Below are 9,107 nucleotides of genomic sequence, written 5' to 3' on the forward strand. Positions count from 1 at the left end.
TTAAGCACCAGACACCAGCTTTAGAGAATTATCTTGTGATTTAAAAGGTGTTCCAATAAGCTTAAACTTGGTTAGATAAGCTATTTAACCAAATGGCTTTATCTTTTGAACCTGCGTCTGGATTTTGGGAATTGTGAAGTATTTTATGTAGTATCACATGCCATTAAGCATATTTCAGCACCAGACATGAGTTTTAATGATTTCCAAAGTTATTTTCAACTTGCGTGAAAGAGCTTCAAACTGTGGAGGTAAACACTTGTTTACCAAATGGGCTTATCCTTTAAACCTGATGCATGGTTTCAGTAAATGTGACATATATTTTATGGAATGATATTCTTTTAAACGTCTTTGACCACCACATACCTGCTTTAACGAATCGCGTAGTTATTTCCAACTTGTGCCAAAGTCTTTCAACTTCATGTGTTTAACACTTTTTGACCAAATGGCTTTATCTCTGAAACTTGCGGCTTGATTTCAGTTAATGTGACATAAATTGTGTAGAATCACATTCTATTCAGCATATTTCATCACCAGACACCAGCTTTAAAGAATTCCAAAGTTATTTACAACTTCTGCCTAAAACCTCAAACCTCTTGAGATAAACACATTTTTTTTCCAAATGGCTTTATCCTCTTAACCTTCGGCTGGATTTAAGAATAAGAATAAGAATAAGAATAAGAATAAGAACAACCTTATAAATCCCGAAGGAAATTGCTGTGCCAGAGTTACAGAAATATATAACAGTAATAAATAATAAAGAAAGGCAGAATTAGAAATATAAATAAACTATAAACTATCAAGTGTCTCAGTGAAACTATAAAGTGTCTTAGTAAGCAGTGATAAAACTATAAGTGTCTTAGTAACAAGTGAGGTAAGGAGTGCACAATAGTATGATAGAAGGGAACGTTGTAGTGTAGCTGTTATGAGATGAGATGAAATATTGCACAGTGTAGCTGTTATGAGATGAAATATTGCACAGTTTCTGAATATTGCACAGAAATTAGATATTGCACATTTTTGTTTGTTTTTAGGTTAAAGATAGGATGTCAGATTTCAGTAAATGTGACATTAAGTGTGTAAAATCACTTCCTATCTAGCACATTTCAGAAACCGACACTTGCTTTAAAGAATCCAAAAGTAATTTACAACTTGTTCCAAATTCATTCAATTTGGCAAGATGAACATTTTTTACCAAATGGCTTTATCTTTCATTCTTCGGCTGGATAATAATGAATTTATGCATTGTGTGGATTTAAGATTGTGTATAATCACATCCATTTCAACATATTTCAACAAAAGAAATGGGCCTCAAAGAATTCCAAAGTAATTAACAACTTGTTCCAAAACCTTTCAATTGTGAGATAATTTTTTTTTAAATAATGGCTTTATCTTTCATTCTTGCAACTGGATTTTAGTGATTGTATACATTGTGTGGATTTGATGTTGTGAAGAATCAGATAAAATTCAGCATATCTAATCCCCAGACACCAGGTTTAATGAATTACAAATTTATTGACAGCTTCTGCCAAAAACCTTCATGTTGGTGAGATAAACACTTACCGTCCAACTGGCTCTTTATTTTAAACCTGAGGCTGGATTTAAGTAAATATAATATATATAGTGTAGATTCACGTCCTATCCAGTATATGTCAGCAACAGACACCAGCTTTAAAGAATCCAAGTTATTTACAGTTTGTGCCAAAAATCTTCATCTTGGTAAGATAAACACTCTTGACCAAATGGCTATTTCTTTCATTCATATGGCTAGATTTGAGTGAATTTATACATTGTGTTTATTTTGTATTGTGTAGAACCACATCCTTATCAGCAAATTTCATTACCAGACACCAGCTTAAAAGAATGAAAAAATGATTACAACTTATTCCAAATGACTTCAATTTGGTGAGATAAATACTTGATGTCCAACTGGCTTTATCATTTAAACCTGCGGCTGGATTATTGTAAATTCAACATATATTGTGTAGAATCACGTTCAATTCGACATATTTAACCACCAGACACCAGTTTTAAAGAATTCCCTTGATATTTAAAACATTTCCCAAGATGCTTCAACTTGGTGAGATAAATAATTTTGACCAAATGGTTCTATCTTTTAAAACACAGGGCTGGATTTCAGTAAATGTAAAATATATAATGCAAAGTCCCGTCCAATCCAGCATATGTCAGCAACAAACACCAGATTTAAAGAATGCCTTCAACTTGGCAAGATAAACATTTTTTACCAAATGGCTTTATCTTCCATTCTTGGGACTGAATTTGAGTGAATTTATACAGTATGTGGTTTTAATATTGTGTAGTCATTCCTAATCAGCATATTCGTTCACCAGATCTTCTTCTTCTTCTTCTTTCGGCTTTTCCCTTCAGGGGTCGCCACAGCGGGTCAACTTTCTCCATCTAACTCTATTCTCTTATCCTCCTCTCTCACACCAACTACCTTCATATCCTCTCTCACTACGTCCATAAATCATTACATTACATTACATTACATTGCATTTGGCAGACACTTTTATCCAAAGCGACTTACAATAGAGGACATAGGGACTGCAAATACACTTGCAAATACACCTGCAAAATACACGATGCACATGAAATATACAGAACAGTAAGCTTAGGTTAGTGAGCTTTTTTTTTTTTTTTTTTTTTGACAAAGACATACACAAACGTACACACACACACACACTGCATAGCCTAACTTGCTGCCTAACCTGACTTGGGGCATCAGCGCAGTAAAAAGTCCTGAAAGAGAAGAGTTTTTACCTGTTTCTTGAAGGTTGAGAGAGATGATGCTAGTCTTGTTGCTTCTGGAAGTTTGTTCCACCACTGAGGTAGTAGAACTGAGAACAGTTTTGCCTGAGATCGCTTAGAGCGAGCAAAAGGTACTGCTAGTAGGTTTGTATTAGAGGAACGCAGCTCTCTGCCGGGAGCATAAGGTCTTATCATTTCGTTCAGATATGCTGGACCTGTTCCTGAGGTGGTTTTGAATGCCAGGGTCAGGGCCTTATGCTTGACACTTGGTGGCTTCCAACTTCTTCTTCCCCAGGTAGTGTTGGAGTGAAGCTTCTCCAGCTGGCATTTGGTAGAGGTGATGGTGGGGATCCAGGTGGTCATTTCATGTTCTTTGACTGTTGTACTGGGGGGCTTTTCCAATAATTATTTGGAGGCACGAATCGGAGGCAGCTGCTGTCAAGCCTGCAGTAGCTCCCCTCCGTCGTTCCACCGAGATGCACCGATGATCATCTCCATTGCCATGGTAAAGGCTAGAGGGGATGTGGCGCAGCCTGCCCTGAAGCCCACTTCCAATGATCACCATGTTTTGTACTCTGTGGATATTTTACAGAAGAAGAAATGCTGGAGGAAGCTTCTGACCAGGTTTGTGGTGGTTTCATGCACTTGGAAGAGGTTGAAGGCCTCCCAGATGACAGATGTGGGGATGGATTAAGAAGCCTTGGCTCGGTTGAGGAATAAAACATGTAGGTCTCTTCTGTACCCTTTGAAGATTTTATTTGTTATTGTGTTTCAGGTAAGTTTGGAGTGAGAAGTTATGACTTGTTATCGCAAAGACATGCACCGGGGGTTCAAGATATGTTTAAAGAGGACAGAATTCACGCAGAGGTGCACTGTTTGTCATAGCTTCATTTTGACATTGATTTTCAGTCCAGTCAAGGTGCTGTGAGACTTCAGTGTGTTGTTGGTGCTGATTGCCATCACCCTGTTCATAGGTGAAACTAAAAACTTGAATGTTGTATTTGAATATTTGACAATTTGATTAAAATAAGCTCAAAATGATCATTACAGTCTAAATCAGCTCATTTCAAAATGTTGATTTGAATAGGTGTCAGTACCCAGTATCCAGATAAAGTGGGGCAAAACAGTATTTAGTCAGCCAACAATTGTGCAAGTTCTCCCACTTAAAAACATGATGGAGGTCTTTCATTTTCATTATTGGTATACTTCAACTATGAGAGACAGAAAATCTCATTGTCTGATTTTTAACAAACTTATTTGGACATAATGATGGAGTATAAGTAGTTGGTCAGGAATAAACATTCATTGCAATACTTTCTTATATACCTTTTGCTGGCAATGACAGGTCAAAGGTTTTCTGAAAAGTCTTCATAAGGTATTCCAGGGGCGGGCAAACTTTTTGGCTCAGGGGCCGGATTGACTTTTAAAATTTGACAATACGATACATGTAAAACAAAAAATGGATTTGTGAACAGTACATATCAGACTCTTTTGATATTTGCTTTGAAAATAAAACCAACTTGGTTTTGAAGGCTCTGACATTTGCTTGCATTTCATTCGCAAACCGTTTTTTTGGTTGGATCTTCACATCCAGCTCATTCATGTGTGTCAGTAGGTCCACAGTAAATGTTGAATAACAGAGCCAATCCGTGTCATTCAGTTCAGGACAAATTCTCAAGAGTTCTGAAGTAGCTCCAAAAAATGATAATCTCCAGTTTGAGCTCCCACATTCGTTGATCCAACCATACATATCAAGCATGAATTCTGTACCAATCTTTGATGGGCCAGATGTGGCCTGTTTAAGAATAAGAATAAGAAGAACTTTATTTATCCCAAAGGAAATTGTTGTGCCAGAGTTTCAAGTAAAACATAACAATAATAAATAATAGTCGGAAGGAGGGAGAATAAGAAATACAAATAAAACCATAAAGTGTCAAAGGCAAGGCTATAAAGTGTTTTAAGGTCTTAAAAAGTACGAAGATTTGAATATCCCCTTCGGCTGAAGGGTTTGCCTACCCTTGATGTATTCACAGGGTTTTTACACACTGTTGCTGGTAGTTTGGCCCATTCCTCCATGCAGACCTCTTACCTCTTGTAGATCCTGCCTACAAAGCCACTCCTTCATTGCCTGGGCGGTGTGTTTGGGATCATTGTCATGCTGAAACCCAGCCACGTTTCATCTTCAATGCTCCTGCAAATGGATGGAGATTTTCACTCCAAATCTCAGAATCCATGGCCGCATTAATTCTTTCCTTTCAGCCTTTCTGATCAGTCGTTTGGTCCCTTTGTAGAAAAACAGCCCCAAAGCAATGCTTCACACTGGCAATGGTGTTATTTTGAATGCGATTCAGCATTCCTTCCCCCAGCTACGACACACTTAGCTTTTACTAAAAAGTTGTATTTTGGTTTCATCTGACCATAGGACATTCATAGTCCTCTTTTGGATCATCCAAATGCCCTCCAGTAAATTTAGATGACGCGATGGGACACATGCTATCTCAGTAGAGGGACACATCTGGCACTTCAGGGTTTGAGTACCTGGCAGCGTAGTGTGTTACTGATGGTAGCCTTTATTACTTTGGTCCCAGCTCTCTTCAGCTCATTCTCTAGGTCCCCCTGTGGGCGTCTCATCATTTTGACCCCTCGGGGTGAGCTCTTGTGTGGAGCCCAAGATGGAGGGAGATTATCAGTGGTCTTGTATGTCTTCCATTTTCTAATAATTGCTCTCACAGTTGATGTCTTCACACCAAGCTGCTTTCCTAGTCCAGATTCAGTCTTCCCAGCCTGGAGCCGGTTTACATTTTTGTTTATGGTGTCCTTAGACAGCTCTTTGGTCTTGGCCTGATTGAGTTTGGAGTGTGACGGTTTGAGGTTGTGGACAGGTGTCTTCTATCCTGGTAACCAGTTCAAACAGGTGCCATTAATACAGGTAAGGTGTGGAGAACAGAGGGGCATCTTAAAAAAGAAGTTACAGGTCTGTGGGAGCTCTGTGATATCTTGTTTATTGGTAACCAAATACTTATTTTACTGAAGAATTTACCAGTTAATTTATTAAATCTCTTTAACCCCAGCACTGTCTCTCATAGTTGAATAGCAACAGAGAGTGAAATGTTCAAAGCCAAAAATGACTCGGATTGGGACAAAGTGGGGATAAAAAATGGATGAACTTTTCCTTGTTTTATTCATTATGAACATTTTCCATCAGCCGTGTTACAGGCACTGCTTTTCCAGGACATATTTGCAAATGTTAACAGTATGTATCTAATTAAAAGTTTAAAAAAAAAGGGTTAATGTGTAAATATCTCGTTACAATGTGAACACCTGCAGTTTACAGACAAGTGCAGCTTATGTGTTTGTGTTTTTACCCACTGTGGTTTATATTCAGATGAGCTCCAGATGTCCAGATGTCACTTTCTAGGACTTTCAAGTTGCACAACAGTGCTCATTATCACGGCATCTCCTCTGGTCCTGCTCACTCTAGGTGAACAGCAGGGGGTCCAGGGCGGGTCGGTGTTGGATCTCAGGTAAGACAGAACAACAAGGTGCTCAGAGGACGTCAGTCACTCCTACAGAGCCAGGATGGGAGATCTGTACCCAGGGTCCTGTGGTTCTTTGTTTTCCTGCAGACGGGGATGATGTTGGAGGTCTTGGAGCAGACCGGCGCACAGAAGGAGACTCCTGGGCTGCTGGGTGACTGGACTTGGACCTGATTCATCAACAGTGTGTCAGAACTTCTCTCCATTCCTCTCTTGGTATTGCAGTATCTCTGGGAACGGTGCACCCCCCGCTTTTGTGTCCGATGTCAAGGTTGCCGTGGCCTCCAACAACGTCATACGTAACCAACACACACGGGATCCAGATCTTGTCTGTGCCCTGCGGGACCAGCGACACTGTCCCCGTTGTTTCTGCCGGTAGGGAGCGGTAGATAGCGACACACGAGCGTGCCTGCCTGAAACCCTGTCCCTACCATTCGCCCCGTGCAGCCCAATAAAATCCCACTATGGACCAGAACTGAGCCTAAATGGATCGCATTTGAAACAGATGGATTGCCCCCGATAGACTGTGTCAGACTGGGCTCAGGGGGAAGTTCTCCCGGCCGTAGAGCGGCAGAAACCCCTCGCGGCATCAGGAGGACGGACGGAACGTGTTCTGGTTGTCCTCTGACTTCTTCGTGAAAATTGAAGCGTCCGTGTCGTTTTCGGCGTCCCGGCCCGTCAGAACTCAGAGTTGACGGTTTTTTGACGGAGTGTGTGTGTGCGTGTGTGCGCGTGCGTGTGTGTGTGTGTGTGTGTGTGTGTGTGTGCGCGCGCGAGAGGGATCGCGTGTGAGCTCCCGGAAGTGTCCGCGTGGGTTCCCCCCCGACTGAGAACGGCGTGCGTGTGAAAGCGGTCCGTGCGCGGGACGCGTGCGACTCATACTTACCTGGCAGGGGAGATACCATGATCAAGAAGGTGGTTCACCCAGGGCGAGGCTCAGCCATTGCACTGCGGCTGTGCTGACCCCTGCGAATTCCCCAAATGTGGGAATCTCGACTGCATAATTTCTGGTAGTGGGGGACTGCGTCCGCGCTCTCCCCTGTCGTGCTGTTCAAGAGCAAGTCTGTGTCGCTGGAGGCCGGCTTCACTGTTTATGGTCGCGCGCGCCCACCCTCCCTGGCCGGGCTGTGACCCAACCAGGGAGTTGTCGTTGCACATGGCAGGTGCACCGCGAAAGCGTGGATTTACGATCGGGCCAGAAAACAATCCAGAGTGTCCAAGTCCCTGAAATGCTCCTGCTTCTTGATCTCCACTCCCTGTAGCCTCACCGTTCCACCCGAGTTCCTCTCATCCCCACACATGTATGCTGTCTTGCTGCGACTAACTTTCGTTCCTCTCCTTTCCAGAGCATACCCCCACCTCTCTATAGTTTCACCGAGACACTTTACAGTTTATAGTTTATTTTGATTTCTAATTCTGCCTTTTATTATTTATTACTGTTATATTTTCTGGAACTCTGGCACAACAGTTTCCTTCGGGATTAATAAAGTTGTTCTTATCTTATCTTATCTTATCTTATCTTATCTTATCTTATCTTATCTTATCTTATCTTATCTCGACCTCCACCTGTTTTCTGCTCTCACTACAGATCACAACGGCATCTGCGAAGGTCACGGTCCATGGAGATTCATGTCTACCCTCATCCGTCTGCCCGCCCGTCCGTCACCATTGCGAACAAGAAGGGGCTCAGGGCCTATCCCCGATGGAGTCCCGCTTCCACCTTGAACTTCTCTGGTACCGTCTTACAGCACACCGCACGCACCACTGTCTCCCAGCTAGCATACATGTCCTGCACCAGTGTAACACACTTCTCTGCCGCTCCAGACTTCCTCATTGGGATACCAGAGCTCCTCTCTTGGCAACCTGTCGTACGCCTTTTCGAGGTGTACAAAAAGGCAATGCGGCTCCCGCCGGCCCCCTCTGTACTTGTCTATGAGCATTCTGGGCGCAAATACTGCATCTGTGGTACTCTTCCCTTTTTCCATGTGTATTTTATTTAATTTTCTCTTTCTCTTGTCATGAACTGTCCCGCCGTGCATACCAGTCCTGGTATGGCCTTTGGCAGCTCCCCCTTTACCTGAGGCTGCAGCCGAAGGTAAAGAGTGTCTGATGATTTTTGGTTAGAGTAGCCTTGGGCGCCACTGGCTGTAATCATGGCGACTAAATAGAAGGAGCTCCTGACAGATGTGGAAATGACTGGAGGTGGACGGCTGCTTATAAAATGCCCTTCCGCGTAGCCTAGTCTCGTTTACGGCCATACCACCCTGAACACGCCCGATCTCGTCTGATCTCGGAAGCCAAGCAGGGTCGGGCCTGGTTAGTACTTGGATGGGAGACTGCCTGGGAATACCAGGTGCTGTAAGCTTTTTTATGTTCGTCCTCTCTGTCCCCAGCAGGGGGCGCTGTCTCTCAAGAGCGCCAACATTTCACACACGGACACACGCCGCTCATTCCCTTGTGTCTGTCCCACCGGAGTCACCGTGAAGCCCGGCGCCACACGCGCTCGCTCAGTCATAGTTCCCCGCCTTACCTTCTTCGGTCACTTTCCGTTGTCTCGCCGCCTGCCTCCGTCCGTCGCTCGCCGCCTTTCTCGTCATCCCCTTACAGTATTTCTCCATGTGTGCTGAATTTCTTTTTCTCTCGTTTGTGCCTCTCGCTGTTGAATAATCCAGCCGCTGACCTCCGTACCGCTGGCTCTCCTAGACACTTCCATGCCTCCACCTGTACGCTACGTCATCGGGACCCACTGCCTTTGAACTCCTCATCCTCTTCGATGCCCTCCTCGCTTCTTTTTACACTTGTCTC

The 9,107-nt window shown here is 43.1% G+C and overlaps 2 non-coding genes across 2 annotated transcripts; both read left to right on the forward strand.

Moving 5' to 3' along the window:
• Nucleotides 1-7,180: 7,180 nt before the first annotated feature.
• LOC147220103 (U1 spliceosomal RNA) lies at nt 7,181-7,344 on the forward strand. The gene has a single exon (XR_015108276.1). It is a non-coding gene; the product is annotated as a U1 spliceosomal RNA (small nuclear RNA).
• Nucleotides 7,345-8,548: 1,204 nt separating this feature from the next.
• LOC147220104 (5S ribosomal RNA) lies at nt 8,549-8,667 on the forward strand. The gene has a single exon (XR_015108484.1). It is a non-coding gene; the product is annotated as a 5S ribosomal RNA (ribosomal RNA).
• Nucleotides 8,668-9,107: the final 440 nt, after the last annotated feature.

Source organism: Fistularia commersonii, chromosome 24 (assembly GCF_037954325.1).
Source record: "Fistularia commersonii isolate RoL2024-O1a breed Wild chromosome 24, RoL_Fcom_v1.0, whole genome shotgun sequence".
NCBI classification, from domain to species: Eukaryota; Metazoa; Chordata; class Actinopteri; order Syngnathiformes; family Fistulariidae; genus Fistularia; species Fistularia commersonii.